Here is a 19,330-nt window from a genome sequence, read left to right as displayed (position 1 = left end):
GAAAATAGTCTTATGAAAATAATTTCTGGTCTTAATAAAACCTTTCAGGAAAACTTTCAGGGAACCACAGTAAAACATTTTCAGAACCTGTCTGCAACATAAAAGTTAGCGTTCCCTAAAACAGACACGTTTTTCACTTCTGACCAAAAAAAAAGATCTGTTTTACTGGTCAGGGAACTTATGGCTTTGTTCCTAGAACCAATGGGAGAACCCAGAACCAGTCTCTCTTTCTTTCTCTATCTCTCTCGGAGGACCTGAGCCCTAGGACCATGCCTCAGGACTACCTGGCATGATGACTCCTTGCTGTCCCCGGTCCACCTGGCCGTGCTGCTGCTCCAGTTTCAACTGTTCTGCCTGTGATTATTATTATTTGACCTCCAAGGAACCAAATGTGCTAGCTGGGTATATTTCACTAATCACTTGTTCAATATGGGGGAAATACTACATTCCCAGAATGCATTAGTTTAACCCTCAAGTTTACCCTGGAGGGCCTTCAAAAAGAAGCCAAACAAATGACATTTTTGGTGGATATATAATTGGCTATTATAAGCACTAAAGTTAAAAGAGTATATGAATATTGTTTCCAGAGAAAAGTTATATATTATTTGTTATCTGGAGGTGTGACCTGTCAGATTCAATGAAACTCTCATGTTCTATGACTGAGTGGAAATAATTTGAATTGCACTGAATTAAAATCCACTTTCTGTCACTCAAACTCAAATTCTACATCCTGTGGGGTGTGGCCAATTCAATTCCAATTTCAAATTACGAGTTGAATGAGAGTCAATTTAAAAATTCTGAGTTGAGGCCAACCCCTGATAGAATAACGTTCTACCACAGACACAAACACACAAGCCACTTTGCCAACATGTACTTGAATAGTGTTACATCTGCTTGTTTTACTACTGATAGTAGAAAGTGCAGTTTAGTTGGTCTTCCCTGGAAGAAAAGCATTTGGATATTTTTGATTATCTCCATTAAGTACCAGTATCTTGTCTTTAAAGTGCAACAATTTTACAGTTCTTATGCCACAGATAGTATGTGATGCTTCTCTACCATGATTGGTCCCTTTCAGGCCATTACAGATTTACTATTTAAAAAATATATATATTTCACCTTTATTTACAACTGCGAAGCAGTTCGACACATACAACAACACAGAGTTACACATGGAATAAACAAACATACAGTCAATAATACAGTAGACAAAGTATATACACAGTGTGTGCAAGTGAGGTAGGATAAGGGAGGTAAGGCAATAAATGGGCCATGGTGGCGAAGTAATTATAATATAGCAATTAAACACTGGAATGGTAGATGTGCAGAAGATTAATGTGCAAGTAGAGATACTGGGGTGCAAAGGAGCAAGATAAATAAATACAGTATGGGGATGAGGTATTTGGATGGGCTATTTACAGATGGGCTACGTACAGGTGCAGTAATCTGTGAGCTGCTTTGACAGCTGGTTCTTAAAGCTAGTGCGGGAGATACGAGTCTCCAGCTTCAGTGATTTTTGCAGTTTGTTCCAGTCATCGGCAGCAGAGAACTGGAAGGAAAGGTGACCAAAGGAAGACTTGGTTTTGGTGGTGGAGGACAAGTTGGTTAGGATGATATCTATGAGGGTGCCCGTGTTTACGGATTTGGGGTTGTACCTGATGGGTTCATTGATAATTTGTTTGAGATTGAGGGCATCAAGCTTAGATTGTAGGATGGCCAGGGTGTTAAGCATGTCCCTGTTTAGGTCACCTAGCAGCACGAGCTCTGAAGATAGATGGGGGGCAATCAATTCACATATGGTGTCCAGGGCACAGCTGCGGGCAGAGGGTGGTCTATAGCAAGCGGCAACGGTGAGAGACTTGTTTCTGGAAAGGTGCATTTTTAAAAGTAGAAGCTCGATCTGTTTGGATACAGACCTGGATAGTAAGACAGAACTCTGCAGGCTATCCAGTAGATTGCAACACCGCCCCCATTGGCAGTACTAGTGTTTGAAGCATAGAGAGAATGCTCATGCGTTCTAATTTCAAAGCCAAACCCACCACTTCTGTGCGTGGACAAAGAACTCTATTTTCATGTCATCTGACCAAAGCACATGTTCCAATCCATGTGCCCGATGCCGTTTATCAAATTACAGGCATTTTATGGGGCAAGTCCCTGCAGCAATGTTCCAACATCTAGTGGAAAGCCTTCCCAGAAGACTGTAGGATGTTATAGCAGCCAAGGTCGGACCAACTCAATATTAATGGCCATGGTTTTGGAATGAGCTGTTTGACGAGCAGGTGTCCATGGAAGCACAGAATCATCTAGAATGTCATTGTATGCTGTAGCATTAAGATGCTTTCCCTGAAACTAAGGGGCCTATCCCAAACAATGAACAACAGCCCCAGACCCTTATTCGTCCTCCACAAACTTTACAGTTGGCACTATGCATTGGGGCAGGCGTTCTCCTGGCATCCGCCAATCCCAGATTGGTCCGTCGGACTGCCAGAGGGTAAAGCGTGATTCATCACTCCAGAGAACGCGTTTTCACTGCTCCAGAATCCAACAGCGAGCTTTACACCCCAATGCTTGGCATTGCGCATGATGGTCTTAGGCTTGTGTTCGGCTGCTCGGCCATGGAAACCCATTTCATGAAGCTCCCGAAGAAACAGTTATTGTGCTGACGTTGCTTCCAGAGGCAGTTTGGAGTGTGATGATTTTGATGACAGGTGATTTTTACGCACCATGCGCTTCAGCACTCGGCGGTCCCATTCTGTGATTTTGTATGGCCTACCACTTCGCGGCTGAGCTGTTGTTGCTCCTAGATGTTTCCACTTCAAAATAACAGCAGTTGACCGGGGCAGCTCTAACAGGGCAGAAATTTGAACTGACTTGTTGGAAAGGTGGCATCCTATGACGGTGCCACGTTGAAAGTTACTGAGCTCTTCATTCTACTGCCAATGTTTGTCTATGGAGATTGTATGGCTGTGTGCCCGATTTTATACACCTGTCAGCTATGGTGTGGCTGAAATAGCTGAATCCACTAATTTGAAGGGGTGTCCACATACTTTTGTATACTGTATATAGTGTACTTGTAGTCATGGTAATAAAACAACAAATGACACAAAGCACTAAACTTAAATTTTATCCTATTCATTATTATATATCTTTTTTTTATCTCATCGCTTCTCAATTCAGCCATTTTACTGTTTTAAGCCGTTCCCACTTATTCCTGTGTTTCACCCAGGAAGCGCTTCATGACAGCATCTGTGGAGGGAAAGCAACAACTAGAAGATAAAGAGTGCATAGAACAGTCAGGGGTTGGATTTGGGCTCAAAGTAAAAAAATAAATAAAAAAAGGAAAAATCCTCAATGTCAAAAGCTTATCAGATTCAGTTTAATAATAAATCCTAATAATGCCCTAATTGATTGATTAGTGCCCTAATTAATTGATTGGTGCCATACTTGATTGATTGAAGCCCTCATTGATTGATTGGTGGCCTAATTGATTGATGCCCTAATTGATTGATTGATTAATGCCCTAATTGCAATGATTGATTTGTAAATTCAATTAAGGGATAGTTAACTTTTTTTTACACCTTACCCTGAAAGTAGTCCATGGGCCAGGATAAACTGTAATCCATGATTCAGAGTTGTTTACGTAGCGTTGTGGGGATTTGGCCATAAACATTGAACTTTTATTTAATGCCAAAATAACATGCAAAACAGGTAAGCCCCACCGCCCACCCCAAAATAATAAATACATATATATATATATTCTATATTCTATATATATTCTTTTTATGCCAAAATTTGGGGCTCAAAACACTGCCCTTAATAATGGTACACCACTGGTCGCGTGACCGATCTAACAATGGAAGGCAGGCAAGATCAGCTGGGACCATTCCAGCCAATGAGTGGGCACATACGCGAATGAACAACAGGGCTGCGTTCAGTACACAAAAAAATAAAAAAAACATAAGAAAATGTTCAATTGAACGGATACGGTGCTGTACTGAATGACCAGTTGAAAAACCGGGAGGGTTGTGTGTTTTCAAAGTGCACCGATGCCTTTTTACAACACTTTGATATTGATGATCTGTTGCAACAGACAGTTTGTTAATGTTTGTACCGTTGTGGCTAGATGAAGTAGACCTAAAGCGCCATCTAGTGGTTGCGTCGGGGACAACAGCCCCATACGGAAAAGTAATACACGGCCCATATCTTGTCTTTTATTTTGTAATTTATTGAACCCTTTATTTAACTAGGCAAGTCAGTTAAGAATATATTCTTATTTTGGTAGGAAGACCGGGTTGAATTCCCACATCTCCACGAAACCACCAAACTCTGCAGTTTAACTTATTAAAGGGAACATATGCTTCTGCTGAACTTCTGACCATCTAGGTGATGGCGTTAGGAAGCATTTGTCAACCTTCGATAGCTCAGTTGGTAGAGCGGAGGCCTGTAGGTGAAATTGTGGTAATCCTTAGGTCGCTGGTTCAAATCCTGCTCGAAGGATTGCATATTTTCTTGTGTCTTACGCCAACTTTTTGACAGCAGTGCACTTTGACATGTGCTTGACAAACAAATGATCTTTCCCTGAGAGCTGAAATCTTCAATTGTTGACCATCAATAGGAATGTTGGTAGAGCAGCAGAGAGTACTTGAAATTGCAGCAATCTTAAGGTCACTGGTTCACACGAGGATAACTTTTTCTGCAGTTGTGCCAAGATTTTGATGTTTGCCTTATGTTTGTCCAAAAGCAATTAATTCCCTGACCGGGAATCGATTCCGTGGTGCAGCAGTCAGAGCATCAAATCCTAACCAATAGACCACCGGGAGAGATCAAAAGCCAGCTTGCAGTGGGGGGCTAAAGAGCATTCTTCACCCTCGGCTCACTTTTTCTCTATTCCCAAAGGCAACTACTTGCAATCTCAGGGGATGTAGTTTAATGGAAGAGAGCCTTTGTTTCAGGTAGGAAGACCGGGTTGAATTCCCACATCTCCACGAAACCACCAAACTCTGCAGATTAACTTATTAAAGGGAACATATGCTTCTGCTGAACTTCTGACCATCTAGGTTATGGCATTAGGAAGCATTTGTCAACCTTCGATAGCTCAGTTGGTAGAGCGGAGGACTGTAGGTGAAATTGTGGTAATCCTTAGGTCGCTGGTTCAAATCCTGCTCGAAGGATTGCATATTTTCTTGTGGCTTACACCAACTTTTTGACAGCAGTGCACTTTGACATGTGTTTGACAAACAAACGATCATTGCCTGAGAGCTGAAATCTTCACTTGTTGACCTTCGATAGGAATGTTGGTAGAGCAGCAGAGAGTACTTGAAATTGCAGCAATCTTAAGGTCACTGGTTCACACGAGGATAACTTTTTCTGCAGTTGTGCCAAAATGTTGATGTTTGCCTTATGTTTGCCCAAAAGCAATTCATTCCCTGACCGGGAATCGATTCCGTGGTGCATCAGTCAGAGCATCAAATCCTAACCAATAGACCACCGGGAGAGATCAAAAGCCAGCTTGCAGTGAGGGGGCTTAAGAGCATTCTTCACCCTCCGCTCAACAAATGATCTTTCCCTGAGAGCTGAAATCTTCACTTGTTGACCTTCAATAGGAATGTTGGTAGAGCAGCAGAGAGTACTTGAAATTGCTGCAATCTTAAGGTCACTGGTTCACACAAGGTTAACTTTTTCTGCAGTTGTGCCAAAATTTTGATGTTTGCCTTATGTTTGCCCAAAAGCAACTCATTCCCTGACCGGGAATTGATTCCGTGGTGCAGCAGTCAGAGCATCAAATCCTAACCAATAGACCACCGGGAGAGATCAAAAGCCAGCTTGCAGTGAGGGGGCTTAAGAGCATTCTTCACCCTCCGCTCACTTTTTCTCTATTCCCAAACGCAACTACTTTCAATCTCAGGGGATGTAGTTTAATGGAAGAGAGCCTTTGTTTCAGGTAGGAAGACCGGGTTGAATTCCCACATCTCCACGAAACCACCAAACTCTGCAGATTAATTTATTAAAGGGAACATATGCTTCTGCTGAATTTATGACCATCTAGGTTATGGCGTTAGGCAGTATTTGTCAACCTTCGATAGCTCAGTTGCTAGAGCGGAGGACTGTAGGTGAAATTGTGGTAATCCTTAGGTCGCTGGTTCAAATCCTGCTCGAAGGATTGCATATTTTCTTGTGGCTTACGCCAACTTTTTGACAGCATTGCACTTTGACATGTGCTTGACAAACAAATGATCATTGCCTGAGAGCTGAAATCTTCACTTGTTGACCTTCGATAGGAATGTTGGTAGAGCAGCAGAGAGTACTTGAAATTGCAGCAATCTTAAGGTCACTGGTTCACACGAGGATAACTTTTTCTGCAGTTGTGCCAAAATGTTGATGTTTGCCTTATGTTTGCCCAAAAGCAATTCATTCCCTGACCGGGAATCGATTCCGTGGTGCATCAGTCAGAGCATCAAATCCTAACCAATAGACCACCGGGAGAGATCAAAAGCCAGCTTGCAGTGAGGGGGCTTAAGAGCATTCTTCACCCTCCGCTCACTTTTTCTCTATTCCCAAACGCAACTACTTTCAATCTCAGGGGATGTAGTTTAATGGAAGAGAGCCTTTGTTTCAGGTAGGAAGACCGGGTTCAATTCCCACATCTCCACGAAACCACCAAACTCTGCAGATTAACTTATTAAAGGGAACATATGCTTCTGCTGAACTTCTGACCATCTAGGTGATGGCTTTAGAAAGCATTTGTCAACCTTCGATAGCTCAGTTGGTAGAGTGGAGGACTGTAGGTGAAATTGTGAGAATCCTTAGGTCGCTGGTTCAAATCCTGCTAGAAGGATTGCATATTTTCTTGTGGCCAACTTTTTGACAGCGGTGCACTTTGACATGTGCTTGACAAACAAATGATCTTTCCCTGAGAGCTGAAATCTTCACTTGTTGACCTTCAATAGGAATGTTGGTAGAGCAGCAGAGAGTACTTGAAATTGCAGCAATCTTAAGGTCACTGGTTCACACAAGGTTAACTTTTTATACAATTGTGCCAAAATGTTGATGTTTGCCTTATGTTTGCCCAAAAGCAATTCATTCCCTGACCGGGAATCGAGTCCGTGGTGCAGCAGTCAGAGCATCAAATCCTAACCAATAGACCACCGGGAGAGATCAAAAGCCAGCTTGCAGTGAGGGGGCTAAACAGCATTCTTCACCCTCGGCTCACTTTTTCTCTATTCCCAAAGGCAACTACTTGCAATCTCAGGGGATGTAGTTTAATGGAAGAGAGCCTTTGTTTCAGGTAGGAAGACCGCGTTAAATACCCACATCTCCACGAAACCACCAAACTCTGCAGATTAATTCATTAAAGGGAACATATGCTTCTGTTGAATTTATGACTATATAGGTTATGGCGTTAGGAAGCAGTTGTCAACCTTCGATAGCTCAGTTGGTAGAGCGGAGGACTGTAGGTGGAATTGTGGTAATCCTTAGGTAGCTGGTTCAAATCCTGCTCGAAGGATTGCATATTTTCTTGTGGCTTACGCCAACTTTTTGACAGCAGTGCACTGCTGATGTAGTTTAGTGGAAGAGAGCCTTTGTTTCAGGTAGGAAGACCGGGTTGAATTCCCACATCTCCACAAAACCACCAAACTCTGCAGATTAATTTATTAAAGGGAACATATGCTTCTGCTGAACTTATGACTATCTAGGTTATGGCGTTAGGAAGCATTTGTCAACCTTGGATAGCTCAGTTGGTAGATCGGAGGACTGTAGGTGAAATTGTGGTAATCCTTAGGACGCTGGTTCAAATCCTGCTCGAAGGATTGCATATTTTCTTGTGGCTTAAAGGCAACTTTTTGACAGCAGTGCACTTTGACATGTGCTTGACAAACAAATGATCATTGCCTGAGAGCTGAAATCTTCACTTGTTGACCTTCGATAGGAATGTTGGTAGAGCAGCAGAGAGTACTTGAAATTGCAGCAATCTTAAGGTCACTGGTTCACACGAGGATAACTTTTTCTGCAGTTGTGCCAAAATGTTGATGTTTGCCTTATGTATGCCCAAAAGCAATTAATTCCCTGACCGGGAATCGATTCCGTGGTGCATCAGTCAGAGCATCAAATCCTAACCAATAGACCACCGGGAGAGATCAAAAGCCAGCTTGCAGTGAGGGGGTTTAAGAGCATTCTTCACCCTCCGCTCACTTTTTCTCTATTCCCAAACGCAACTACTTTCAATCTCAGGGGATGTAGTTTAATGGAAGAGAGCTTTTGTTTCAGGTAGGAAGACCGGGTTGAATTCCCACATCTCCACAAAACCACCAAACTCTGCAGATTAATTTATTAAAGGGAACATATGCTTCTGCTGAACTTATGACTATCTAGGTTATGGCGTTACGAAGCATTTGTCAACCTTGGATAGCTCAGTTGGTAGATCGGAGGACTGTAGGTGAAATTGTGGTAATCCTTAGGACGCTGGTTCAAATCCTGCTCGAAGGATTGCATATGTTCTTGTGGATTACGCCAACTTTTTGACAGCAGTGCACTTTGACATGTGCTTGACAAACAAATTATCATTGCCTGAGAGCTGAAATCTTCACTTGTTGACCTTCGATAGGAATGTTGGTAGAGCAGCAGAGAGTACTTGAAATTGCAGCAATCTTAAGGTCACTGGTTCACACAAGGATAACTTTTTCTGCAGTTGTGCCAAAATGTTGATGTTTGCCTTATGTTTGCCCAAAAGCAATTCATTCCCTGACCGGGAATCGATTCCGTGGTGCATCAGTCAGAGCATCAAATCCTAACCAATAGACCACCGGGAGAGACCAAAAGCCAGCTTGCAGTGAGGGGGCTTAAGAGCATTCTTCACCCTCCGCTCACTTTTTCTCTATTCCCAAACGCAACTACTTTCAATCTCAGGGGATGTAGTTTAATGGAAGAGAGCCTTTGTTTCAGGTAGTTAGACCGGGTTGAATTCCCACATCTCCACGAAACCACCAAACTCTGCAGATTGATTTATTAAAGGGAACATATGCTTCTGCTGAACTTATGACTATCTAGGTTATGGCGTTAGGCAGGATTTGTCAATCTTAGATAGCTCAGTTGGTAGAGCGGAGGACTGTAGGTGAAATTGTGGTAATCCTTAGGTTGCTGGTTCAAATCCTGCTCGAAGGATTGCATATCTTCTTGTGTCTTACGCCAGCTTTTTTACAGCAGTGCACTTTGACATGTGCTTGACAAACAAATGATCATTGCCTGAGAGCTGAAATCTTCACTTGTTGACCTTCGATAGGAATGTTGGTAGAGCAGCAGAGAGTACTTGAAATTGCAGCAATCTTAAGGTCACTGGTTCACACGAGGATAACTTTTTCTGCAGTTGTGCCAAAATGTTGATGTTTGCCTTATGTTTGCCCAAAAGCAATTCATTCCCTGACCGGGAATCGATTCCGTGGTGTATCAGTCAGAGCATCAAATCCTAACCAATAGACCACCGGGAGAGATCAAAAGCCAGCTTGCAGTGAGGGGGCTTAAGAGCATTCTTCACCCTCTGCTCACTTTTTCTCTATTCCCAAAAGCAACTACTTTCAATCTCAGGGGATGTAGTTTAATGGAAGAGAGCTTTTGTTTCAGGTAGGAAGACCGGGTTGAATTCCCACATCTCCACGAAACCACCAAACTCTGCAGATTAATTTATTAAAGGGAACATATGCTTCTGCTGAACTTATGACTATCTAGGTTATGGCGTTAGGAAGCATTTGTCAACCTTCGATAGCTCAGTTGGTAGAGCGGAGTACTGTAGGTTATATTGTGGTAATCCTTAGGTCGCTGGTACAAGTCCTGCTCGAAGGATTGCATATTTTCTTGTGGCTTACGCCAACTTTTTGACAGCAGTGCACTTTGACATGTGCTTGACAAACAAATTATCATTGCCTGAGAGCTGAAATCTTCACTTGTTGACCTTCGATAGGAATGTTGGTAGAGCAGCAGAGAGTACTTGAAATTGCAGCAATCTTAAGGTCACTGGTTCACACGAGGATAACTTTTTCTGCAGTTGTGCCAAAATGTTGATGTTTGCCTTATGTTTGCCCAAAAGCAATTCATTCCCTGACCGGGAATCGATTCCGTGGTGCATCAGTCAGAGCATCAAATCCTAACCAATAGACCACCGGGAGAGATCAAAAGCCAGCTTGCAGTGAGGGGGCTTAAGAGCATTCTTCACCCTCCGCTCACTTTTTCTCTATTCCCAAACGCAACTACTTTCAATCTCAGGGGATGTAGTTTAATGGAAGAGAGCCTTTGTTTCAGGTAGGAAGACCGGGTTCAATTCCCCACATCTCCACGAAACCACCAAACTCTGCAGATTAATTCATTAAAGGGAACATATGCTTCTGCTGAACTTATGACTATCTAGGTTATGGCGTTAGGCAGCATTTGTCAACCTTCGATAGCTCAGTTGGTAGAGCGGAGGACTGTAGGTGAAATTGTGGTAATCCTTAAATTGCTGGTTCAAATCCTGCTCGAAGGATTGCATATTTTCTTGTGGCTTACGCCAACTTTTTGACAGCATTGCACTTTGACATGTGCTTGACAAACAAATGATCATTGCCTGAGAGCTGAAATCTTCACTTGTTGACCTTCGATAGGAATGTTGGTAGAGCAGCAGAGAGTACTTGAAATTGCAGCAATCTTAAGGTCACTGGTTCACACGAGGATAACTTTTTCTGCAGTTGTGCCAAAATGTTAATGTTTGCCTTATGTTTGCCCAAAAGCAATTCATTCCCTGACCGGGAATCGATTCCGTGGTGTATCAGTCAGAGCATCAAATCCTAACCAATAGTCCACCGGGAGAGATCAAAAGCCAGCTTGCAGTGAGGGGGCTTAAGAGCATTCTTCACCCTCGGCTCACTTTTTCTCTATTCCCAAACGCAACTACTTGCAATCTCAGGGGATGTAGTTTAATGGAAGAGAGCCTTTGTTTCAGGTAGGAAGACCGGGTTCAATTCCCACATCTCCACGAAACCACCAAACTCTGCAGATTAACTTATTAATGGGAACATATGCTTCTGCTGAACTTCTGACCATCTAGGTGATGGCGTTAGAAAGCATTTGTCAACCTTCGATAGCTCAGTTGGTAGAGCGGAGGACTGTAGGTGAAATTGTGGTAATCCTTAGGTTGCTGGTTCAAATCCTGCTCGAAGGATTGCATATTTTCTTGTGGCCAACTTTTTGACAGCAGTGCACTTTGACATGTGCTTGACAAACAAATGATCATTGCCTGAGAGCTGAAATCTTCACTTGTTGACCTTTGATAGGAATGTTGGTAGAGCAGCAGAGAGTACTTGAAATTGCAGCAATCTTAAGGTCACTGGTTCACACGAGGATAACTTTTTCTGCAGTTGTGCCAAAATGTTGATGTTTGCCTTATGTTTGCCGAAAAGCAATTAATTCCCTGACCGGGAATCGATTCCGTGGTGCATCAGTCAGAGCATCAAATCCTAACCAATAGACCACCGGGAGAGATCAAAAGCCAGCTTGCAGTGAGGGGGCTTAAGAGCATTCTTCACCCTCCGCTCACTTTTTCTCTATTCCCAAACGCAACTACTTTCAATCTCAGGGGATGTAGTTTAATGGAAGAGAGCCTTTGTTTCAGGTAGGAAGACCGCGTTGAATTCCCACATCTCCACGAACCCATTAATTCATTAAAGGGAACATACGCTTCTGCTGAATTTATGACTATCTAGGTGATGGCGTTAGGAAGCATTTGTCAACCTTCGATAGCTCAGTTGGTAGAGCGGAGGACTGTAGGTGAAATTGTGGTAATCCTTAGGTCGCTGGTTCAAATCCTGCTCGAAGGATTGCATATTTTCTTGTGGCTTACGCCAACTTTTTGACAGCATTGCACTTTGACATGTGCTTGACAAACAAATGATCATTGCCTGAGAGCTGAAATCTTCACTTGTTGACCTTTGATAGGAATGTTGGTAGAGCAGCAGAGAGTACTTGAAATTGCAGCAATCTTAAGGTCACTGGTTCACACGAGGATAACTTTTTCTGCAGTTGTGCCAAAATGTTGATGTTTGCCTTATGTTTGCCGAAAAGCAATTAATTCCCTGACCGGGAATCGATTCCGTGGTGCATCAGTCAGAGCATCAAATCCTAACCAATAGACCACCGGGAGAGATCAAAAGCCAGCTTGCAGTGAGGGGGCTTAAGAGCATTCTTCACCCTCCGCTCACTTTTTCTCTATTCCCAAACGCAACTACTTTCAATCTCAGGGGATGTAGTTTAATGGAAGAGAGCCTTTGTTTCAGGTAGGAAGACCGGGTTGAATTCCCACATCTCCACGAAACCACCAAACTCTGCAGTTTAACTTATTAAAGGGAACATATGCTTCTGCTGAACTTCTGACCATCTAGGTGATGGCGTTAGGAAGCAGTTGTCAACCTTCGATAGCTCAGTTGGTAGAGCGGAGGACTGTAGTTGAAATTGTGGTAATCCTTAGGTAGCTGGTTCAAATCCTGCTCGAAGGATTGCATATTTTCTTGTGTCTTACGCCAACTTTTTGACAGCAGTACACTTTGACATGTGCTTGACAAACAAATGATCTTTCCCTGAGAGCAGAAATCTTCACTTGTTGACCATCAATAGGAATGTTGGTAGAGCAGCAGAGAGAACTTGAAATTGCAGCAATCTTAAGGTCACTGGTTCACACGAGGATAACTTTTTCTGCAGTTGTGCCAAAATGTTGATGTTTGCCTTATGTTTGCCCAAAAGCAATTCATTCCCTGACCGGGAATCGATTCCGTGGTGCATCAGTCAGAGCATCAAATCCTAACCAATAGACCACCGGGAGAGATCAAAAGCCAGCTTGCAGTGAGGGGGCTTAAGAGCATTCTTCACCCTCCGCTCACTTTTTCTCTATTCCCAAACGCAACTACTTTCAATCTCAGGGGATGTAGTTTAATGGAAGAGAGCCTTTGTTTCAGGTAGGAAGACCGGGTTGAATTCCCACATCTCCACGAAACCACCAAACTCTGCAGATTAATTTATTAAAGGGAACATATGCTTCTGCTGAACTTATGACTATCTAGGTTATGGCGTTAGGAAGCATTTGTCAACCTTCGATAGCTCAGTTGGTAGAGCGGAGGACTGTAGGTGAAATTGTGGTAATCCTTAGGTCGCTGGTTCAAATCCTGCTCGAAGGATTGCATATTTTCTTGTGGCTTAAGCCAACTTTTTGACAGCAGTGCACTTTGACATGTGCTTGACAAACAAATTATCATTGCCTGAGAGCTGAAATCTTCACTTGTTGACCTTCGATAGGAATGTTGGTAGAGCAGCAGAGAGTACTTGAAATTGCAGCAATCTTAAGGTCACTGGTTCACACGAGGATAACTTTTTCTGCAGTTGTGCCAAAATGTTGATGTTTGCCTTATGTTTGCCCAAAAGCAATTCATTCCCTGACCGGGAATCGATTCCGTGGTGCAACAGTCAGAGCATCAAATCCTAACCAATAGACCACCGTGAGAGATCAAAAGCCATCTTGCAGTGAGGGGGCTTAAGAGCATTCTTCACCCTCCGCTCACTTTTTCTCTATTCCCAAACGCAACTACTTTCAATCTCAGGGGATGTAGTTTAATGGAAGAGAGCCTTTGTTTCAGGTAGGAAGACCGGGTTCAATTCCCGCACCTCCACGAAACCACCAAACTCTGCAGTTTAACTTATTAAAGGGAACATATGCTTCTGCTGAACTTCTGACCATCTAGGTGATGGCGTTAGGAAGCAGTTGTCAACCTTCGATAGCTCAGTTGGTAGAGCGGAGGACTGTAGTTTAAATTGTGGTAATCCTTAGGTAGCTGGTTCAAATCCTGCTCGAAGGATTGCATATTTTCTTGTGTCTTACGCCAACTTTTTGACAGCAGTACACTTTGACATGTGCTTGACAAACAAATGATCTTTCCCTGAGAGCAGAAATCTTCACTTGTTGACCATCAATAGGAATGTTGGTAGAGCAGCAGAGAGAACTTGAAATTGCAGCAATCTTAAGGTCACTGGTTCACACAAGGATAACTTTTTCTGCAGTTGTGCCAAAATGTTGATGTTTGCCTTATGTTTGCCCCAAAGCAATTCATTCCCTGACCTGGAATCGATTCCGTGGTGCAGCAGTCAGAGCATCAAATCCTAACCAATAGACCACCGGGAGAGATCAAAAGCCAGCTTGCAGTGAGGGGGCTTAAGAGCATTCTTCTTTTCTCTATTCCCAAACGCAACTACTTTCAATCTCAGGGGATGTAGTTTAATGGAAGAGAGCCTTTGTTTCAGGTAGGAAGACCGGGTTGAATTCCCACATCTCCACGAAACCACCAAACTCTGCAGATTAATTCATTAAAGGGAACATATGCTTCTGCTGAACTTATGACTATCTAGGTTATGGCGTTAGGAAGCGTTTGTCAACCTTCGAAAGCTCAGTTGGTAGAGCGGAGGACTGTAGTTGAAATTGTGCTAATCCTTAGGTAGCTGGTTCAAATCCTGCTCGAAGAATTTGATATTTTCTTGTGGCTTACGCCAACTTTTTGACAGCAGTGCACTTTGACATGTGCTTGACAAACAAATGATCATTGCCTGAGAGCTGAAATCTTCACTTGTTGACCTTCGATAGGAATGTTGGTAGAGCAGCAGAGAGTACTTGAAATTGCAGCAATCTTAAGGTCACTGGTTCACACGAGGATAACTTTTTCTGCAGTTGTGCCAAAATGTTGATGTTTGCCTTATGTTTGCCCAAAAGCAATTCATTCCCTGACCGGGAATCGATTCCGTGGTGCATCAGTCAGAGCATCAAATCCTGACCAATAGACCACCGGGAGAGATCAAAAGCCAGCTTGCAGTGAGGGGGCTTAAGAGCATTCTTCACCCTCCGCTCACTTTTTCTCTATTCCCAAACGCAACTACTTTCAATCTCAGGGCATGTAGTTTAATGGAAGAGAGCCTTTGTTTCAGGTAGGAAGACCGGGTTCAATTCCCACACCTCCACGAAACCACCAAACTCTGCAGTTTAACTTATTAAAGGAAACATATGCTTCTGCTGAACTTCTGACCATCTAGGTGATGGCGTTAGTAAGGATTTGCCAACCTTCGATAGCTCAGTTGGTAGAGCGGAGGACTATATTTGAAATTGTGGTAATCCTTAGGTCGCTGGTTCAAATCCTGCTCGAAGGATTGCATATTTTCTTGTGTCTTACGCCAACTTTTTGACAGCAGTGCACTTTGACATGTGCTTGACAAACAAATGATCATTGCCTGAGAGCTGAAATCTTCACTCTTTGATCTTCGATAGGAATGTTGGTAGAGCAGCAGAGAGTACTTGAAATTGCAGCAATCTTAAGGTCACTGGTTCACACGAGGATAACTTTTTCTGCAGTTGTGCCAAAATGTTGATGTTTGCCTTATGTTTGCCCAAAAGCAATTCCTTCCCTCACCGGGAATCGATTCCGTGGTGCATCAGTCAGAGCATCAAATTCTAACCAATAGACCACCGGGAGAGATCAAAAGCCAGCTTGCAGTGAGGGGGCTTAAGAGCATTCTTCACCCTCCGCTCACTTTTTCTCTATTCCCAAACGCAACTACTTTCAATCTCAGGGGATGTAGTTTAATGGAAGAGAGCCTTTGTTTCAGGTAGGAAGACCGGGTTGAATTCCCACATCTCCACGAAACCACCAAACTCTGCAGATTAATTTATTAAAGGGAACATATGCTTCTGCTGAACTTATGACTATCTAGGTTATGGCGTTAGGAAGCATTTGTCAACCTTTGATAGCTCAGTTGGTAGAGCGGAGGACTGTAGGTGAAATTGTGGTAATCCTTAGGTCGCTGGCTCAAGTCCTGCTCGAAGGATTGCATATTTTCTTGTGGCTTAAGCCAACTTTTTGACAGCAGTGCACTTTGACATGTGCTTGACAAACAAATGATCATTGCCTGAGAGCTGAAATCTTCACTTGTTGACCTTCGATAGGAATGTTGGTAGAGCAGCAGAGAGTACTTGAAATTGCAGCAATGTTAAGGTCACTGGTTCACACGAGAATAACTTTTTCTGCAGTTGTGCCAAAATGTTGATGTTTGCCTTATGTTTGCCCAAAAGCAATTCATTCCCTGACCGGGAATCGATTCCGTGGTGCATCAGTCAGAGCATCAAATCCTAACCAATAGACCACCGGGAGAGATCAAAAGCCAGCTTGCAGTGAGGGGGCTTAAGAGCATTCTTCACCCTCCGCTCACTTTTTCTCTATTCCCAAACGCAACTACTTGCAATCTCAGGGGATGTAGTTTAATGGAAGAGAGCCTTTGTTTCAGGTAGGAAGACCGGGTTCAATTCCCACATCTCCACGAAACCACCAAACTCTGCAGATTAACTTATTAATGGGAACATATGCTTCTGCTGAACTTCTGACCATCTAGGTGATGGCGTTAGAAAGCATTTGTCAACCTTCGATAGCTCAGTTGGTAGAGCGGAGGACTGTAGGTGAAATTGTGGTAATCCTTAGGTTGCTGGTTCAAATCCTGCTCGAAGGATTGCATATTTTCTTGTGGCCAACTTTTTGACAGCAGTGCACTTTGACATGTGCTTGACAAACAAATGATCATTGCCTGAGAGCTGAAATCTTCACTTGTTGACCTTTGATAGGAATGTTGGTAGAGCAGCAGAGAGTACTTGAAATTGCAGCAATCTTAAGGTCACTGGTTCACACGAGGATAACTTTTTCTGCAGTTGTGCCAAAATGTTGATGTTTGCCTTATGTTTGCCGAAAAGCAATTAATTCCCTGACCGGGAATCGATTCCGTGGTGCATCAGTCAGAGCATCAAATCCTAACCAATAGACCACCGGGAGAGATCAAAAGCCAGCTTGCAGTGAGGGGGCTTAAGAGCATTCTTCACCCTCCGCTCACTTTTTCTCTATTCCCAAACGCAACTACTTTCAATCTCAGGGGATGTAGTTTAATGGAAGAGAGCCTTTGTTTCAGGTAGGAAGACCGCGTTGAATTCCCACATCTCCACGAACCCATTAATTCATTAAAGGGAACATACGCTTCTGCTGAATTTATGACTATCTAGGTGATGGCGTTAGGAAGCATTTGTCATCCTTCGATAGCTCACTTGGTAGAGCGGAGGACTGTAGGTGAAATTGTGGTAATCCTTAGGTCGCTGGTTCAAATCCTGCTCGAAGGATTGCATATTTTCTTGTGGCTTACGCCAACTTTTTGACAGCATTGCACTTTGACATGTGCTTGACAAACAAATGATCATTGCCTGAGAGCTGAAATCTTCACTTGTTGACCTTTGATAGGAATGTTGGTAGAGCAGCAGAGAGTACTTGAAATTGCAGCAATCTTAAGGTCACTGGTTCACACGAGGATAACTTTTTCTGCAGTTGTGCCAAAATGTTGATGTTTGCCTTATGTTTGCCGAAAAGCAATTAATTCCCTGACCGGGAATCGATTCCGTGGTGCATCAGTCAGAGCATCAAATCCTAACCAATAGACCACCGGGAGAGATCAAAAGCCAGCTTGCAGTGAGGGGGCTTAAGAGCATTCTTCACCCTCCGCTCACTTTTTCTCTATTCCCAAACGCAACTACTTTCAATCTCAGGGGATGTAGTTTAATGGAAGAGAGCCTTTGTTTCAGGTAGGAAGACCGGGTTGAATTCCCACATCTCCACGAAACCACCAAACTCTGCAGTTTAACTTATTAAAGGGAACATATGCTTCTGCTGAACTTCTGACCATCTAGGTGATGGCGTTAGGATGCAGTTGTCAACCTTCGATAGCTCAGTTGGTAGAGCGGAGGACTGTAGTTGAAATTGTGGTAATCCTTAGGTAGCTGGTTCAAATCCTGCTCGAAGGATTGCATATTTTCTTGTGTCTTACGCCAACTTTTTGACAGCAGTACACTTTGACATGTGCTTGACAAACAAATGATCTTTCCCTGAGAGCAGAAATCTTCACTTGTTGACCATCAATAGGAATGTTGGTAGAGCAGCAGAGAGAACTTGAAATTGCAGCAATCTTAAGGTCACTGGTTCACACGAGGATAACTTTTTCTGCAGTTGTGCCAAAATGTTGATGTTTGCCTTATGTTTGCCCAAAAGCAATTCATTCCCTGACCGGGAATCGATTCCGTGGTGCATCAGTCAGAGCATCAAATCCTAACCAATAGACCACCGGGAGAGATCAAAAGCCAGCTTGCAGTGAGGGGGCTTAAGAGCATTCTTCACCCTCCGCTCACTTTTTCTCTATTCCCAAACGCAACTACTTTCAATCTCAGGGGATGTAGTTTAATGGAAGAGAGCCTTTGTTTCAGGTAGGAAGACCGGGTTGAATTCCCACATCTCCACGAAACCACCAAACTCTGCAGATTAATTTATTAAAGGGAACATATGCTTCTGCTGAACTTATGACTATCTAGGTTATGGCGTTAGGAAGCATTTGTCAACCTTCGATAGCTCAGTTGGTAGAGCGGAGGACTGTAGGTGAAATTGTGGTAATCCTTAGGTCGCTGGTTCAAATCCTGCTCGAAGGATTGCATATTTTCTTGTGGCTTAAGCCAACTTTTTGACAGCAGTGCACTTTGACATGTGCTTGACAAACAAATTATCATTGCCTGAGAGCTGAAATCTTCACTTGTTGACCTTCGATAGGAATGTTGGTAGAGCAGCAGAGAGTACTTGAAATTGCAGCAATCTTAAGGTCACTGGTTCACACGAGGATAACTTTTTCTGCAGTTGTGCCAAAATGTTGATGTTTGCCTTATGTTTGCCCAAAAGCAATTCATTCCCTGACCGGGAATCGATTCCGTGGTGCAACAGTCAGAGCATCAAATCCTAACCAATAGACCACCGTGAGAGATCAAAAGCCATCTTGCAGTGAGGGGGCTTAAGAGCATTCTTCACCCTCCGCTCACTTTTTCTCTATTCCCAAACGCAACTACTTTCAATCTCAGGGGATGTAGTTTAATGGAAGAGAGCCTTTGTTTCAGGTAGGAAGACCGGGTTGAATTCCCACATCTCCACGAAACCACCAAACTCTGCAGTTTAACTTATTAAAGGGAACATATGCTTCTGCTGAACTTCTGACCATCTAGGTGATGGCGTTAGGAAGCAGTTGTCAACCTTCGATAGCTCAGTTGGTAGAGCGGAGGACTGTAGTTGAAATTGTGGTAATCCTTAGGTAGCTGGTTCAAATCCTGCTCGAAGGATTGCATATTTTCTTGTGTCTTACGCCAACTTTTTGACAGCAGTACACTTTGACATGTGCTTGACAAACAAATGATCTTTCCCTGAGAGCAGAAATCTTCACT

At 43.2% G+C, this 19,330-nt stretch overlaps 5 non-coding genes across 5 annotated transcripts; all 5 read left to right on the top strand.

Annotated features, from left to right (window-relative positions):
* The first annotated feature begins 5,081 nt into the window (after positions 1-5,081).
* On the top strand, positions 5,082-5,168 carry trnay-gua (transfer RNA tyrosine (anticodon GUA)). Its single transcript is given in 2 exon segments — positions 5,082-5,118; positions 5,133-5,168. It is a non-coding gene; the product is annotated as a tRNA-Tyr (tRNA).
* A 6,582-nt stretch (positions 5,169-11,750) lies between these two features.
* trnay-gua (transfer RNA tyrosine (anticodon GUA)) lies at positions 11,751-11,837 on the top strand. The gene is given in 2 exon segments: positions 11,751-11,787; positions 11,802-11,837. It is a non-coding gene; the product is annotated as a tRNA-Tyr (tRNA).
* A 1,263-nt stretch (positions 11,838-13,100) lies between these two features.
* Positions 13,101-13,187, top strand: trnay-gua (transfer RNA tyrosine (anticodon GUA)). Its single transcript is given in 2 exon segments — positions 13,101-13,137; positions 13,152-13,187. It is a non-coding gene; the product is annotated as a tRNA-Tyr (tRNA).
* Positions 13,188-15,111: 1,924 nt separating this feature from the next.
* Positions 15,112-15,198, top strand: trnay-aua (transfer RNA tyrosine (anticodon AUA)). Its single transcript is given in 2 exon segments — positions 15,112-15,148; positions 15,163-15,198. It is a non-coding gene; the product is annotated as a tRNA-Tyr (tRNA).
* Positions 15,199-18,466: 3,268 nt separating this feature from the next.
* Positions 18,467-18,553, top strand: trnay-gua (transfer RNA tyrosine (anticodon GUA)). Its single transcript is given in 2 exon segments — positions 18,467-18,503; positions 18,518-18,553. It is a non-coding gene; the product is annotated as a tRNA-Tyr (tRNA).
* Positions 18,554-19,330: the final 777 nt, after the last annotated feature.

This window comes from Oncorhynchus clarkii, chromosome 21, assembly GCF_045791955.1.
Source record: "Oncorhynchus clarkii lewisi isolate Uvic-CL-2024 chromosome 21, UVic_Ocla_1.0, whole genome shotgun sequence".
NCBI lineage: Eukaryota > Metazoa > Chordata > Actinopteri > Salmoniformes > Salmonidae > Oncorhynchus > Oncorhynchus clarkii.
The sequence above is the reverse complement of the archived record's forward strand: the minus strand, read 5'-3'. Positions and strand labels throughout refer to the sequence as shown.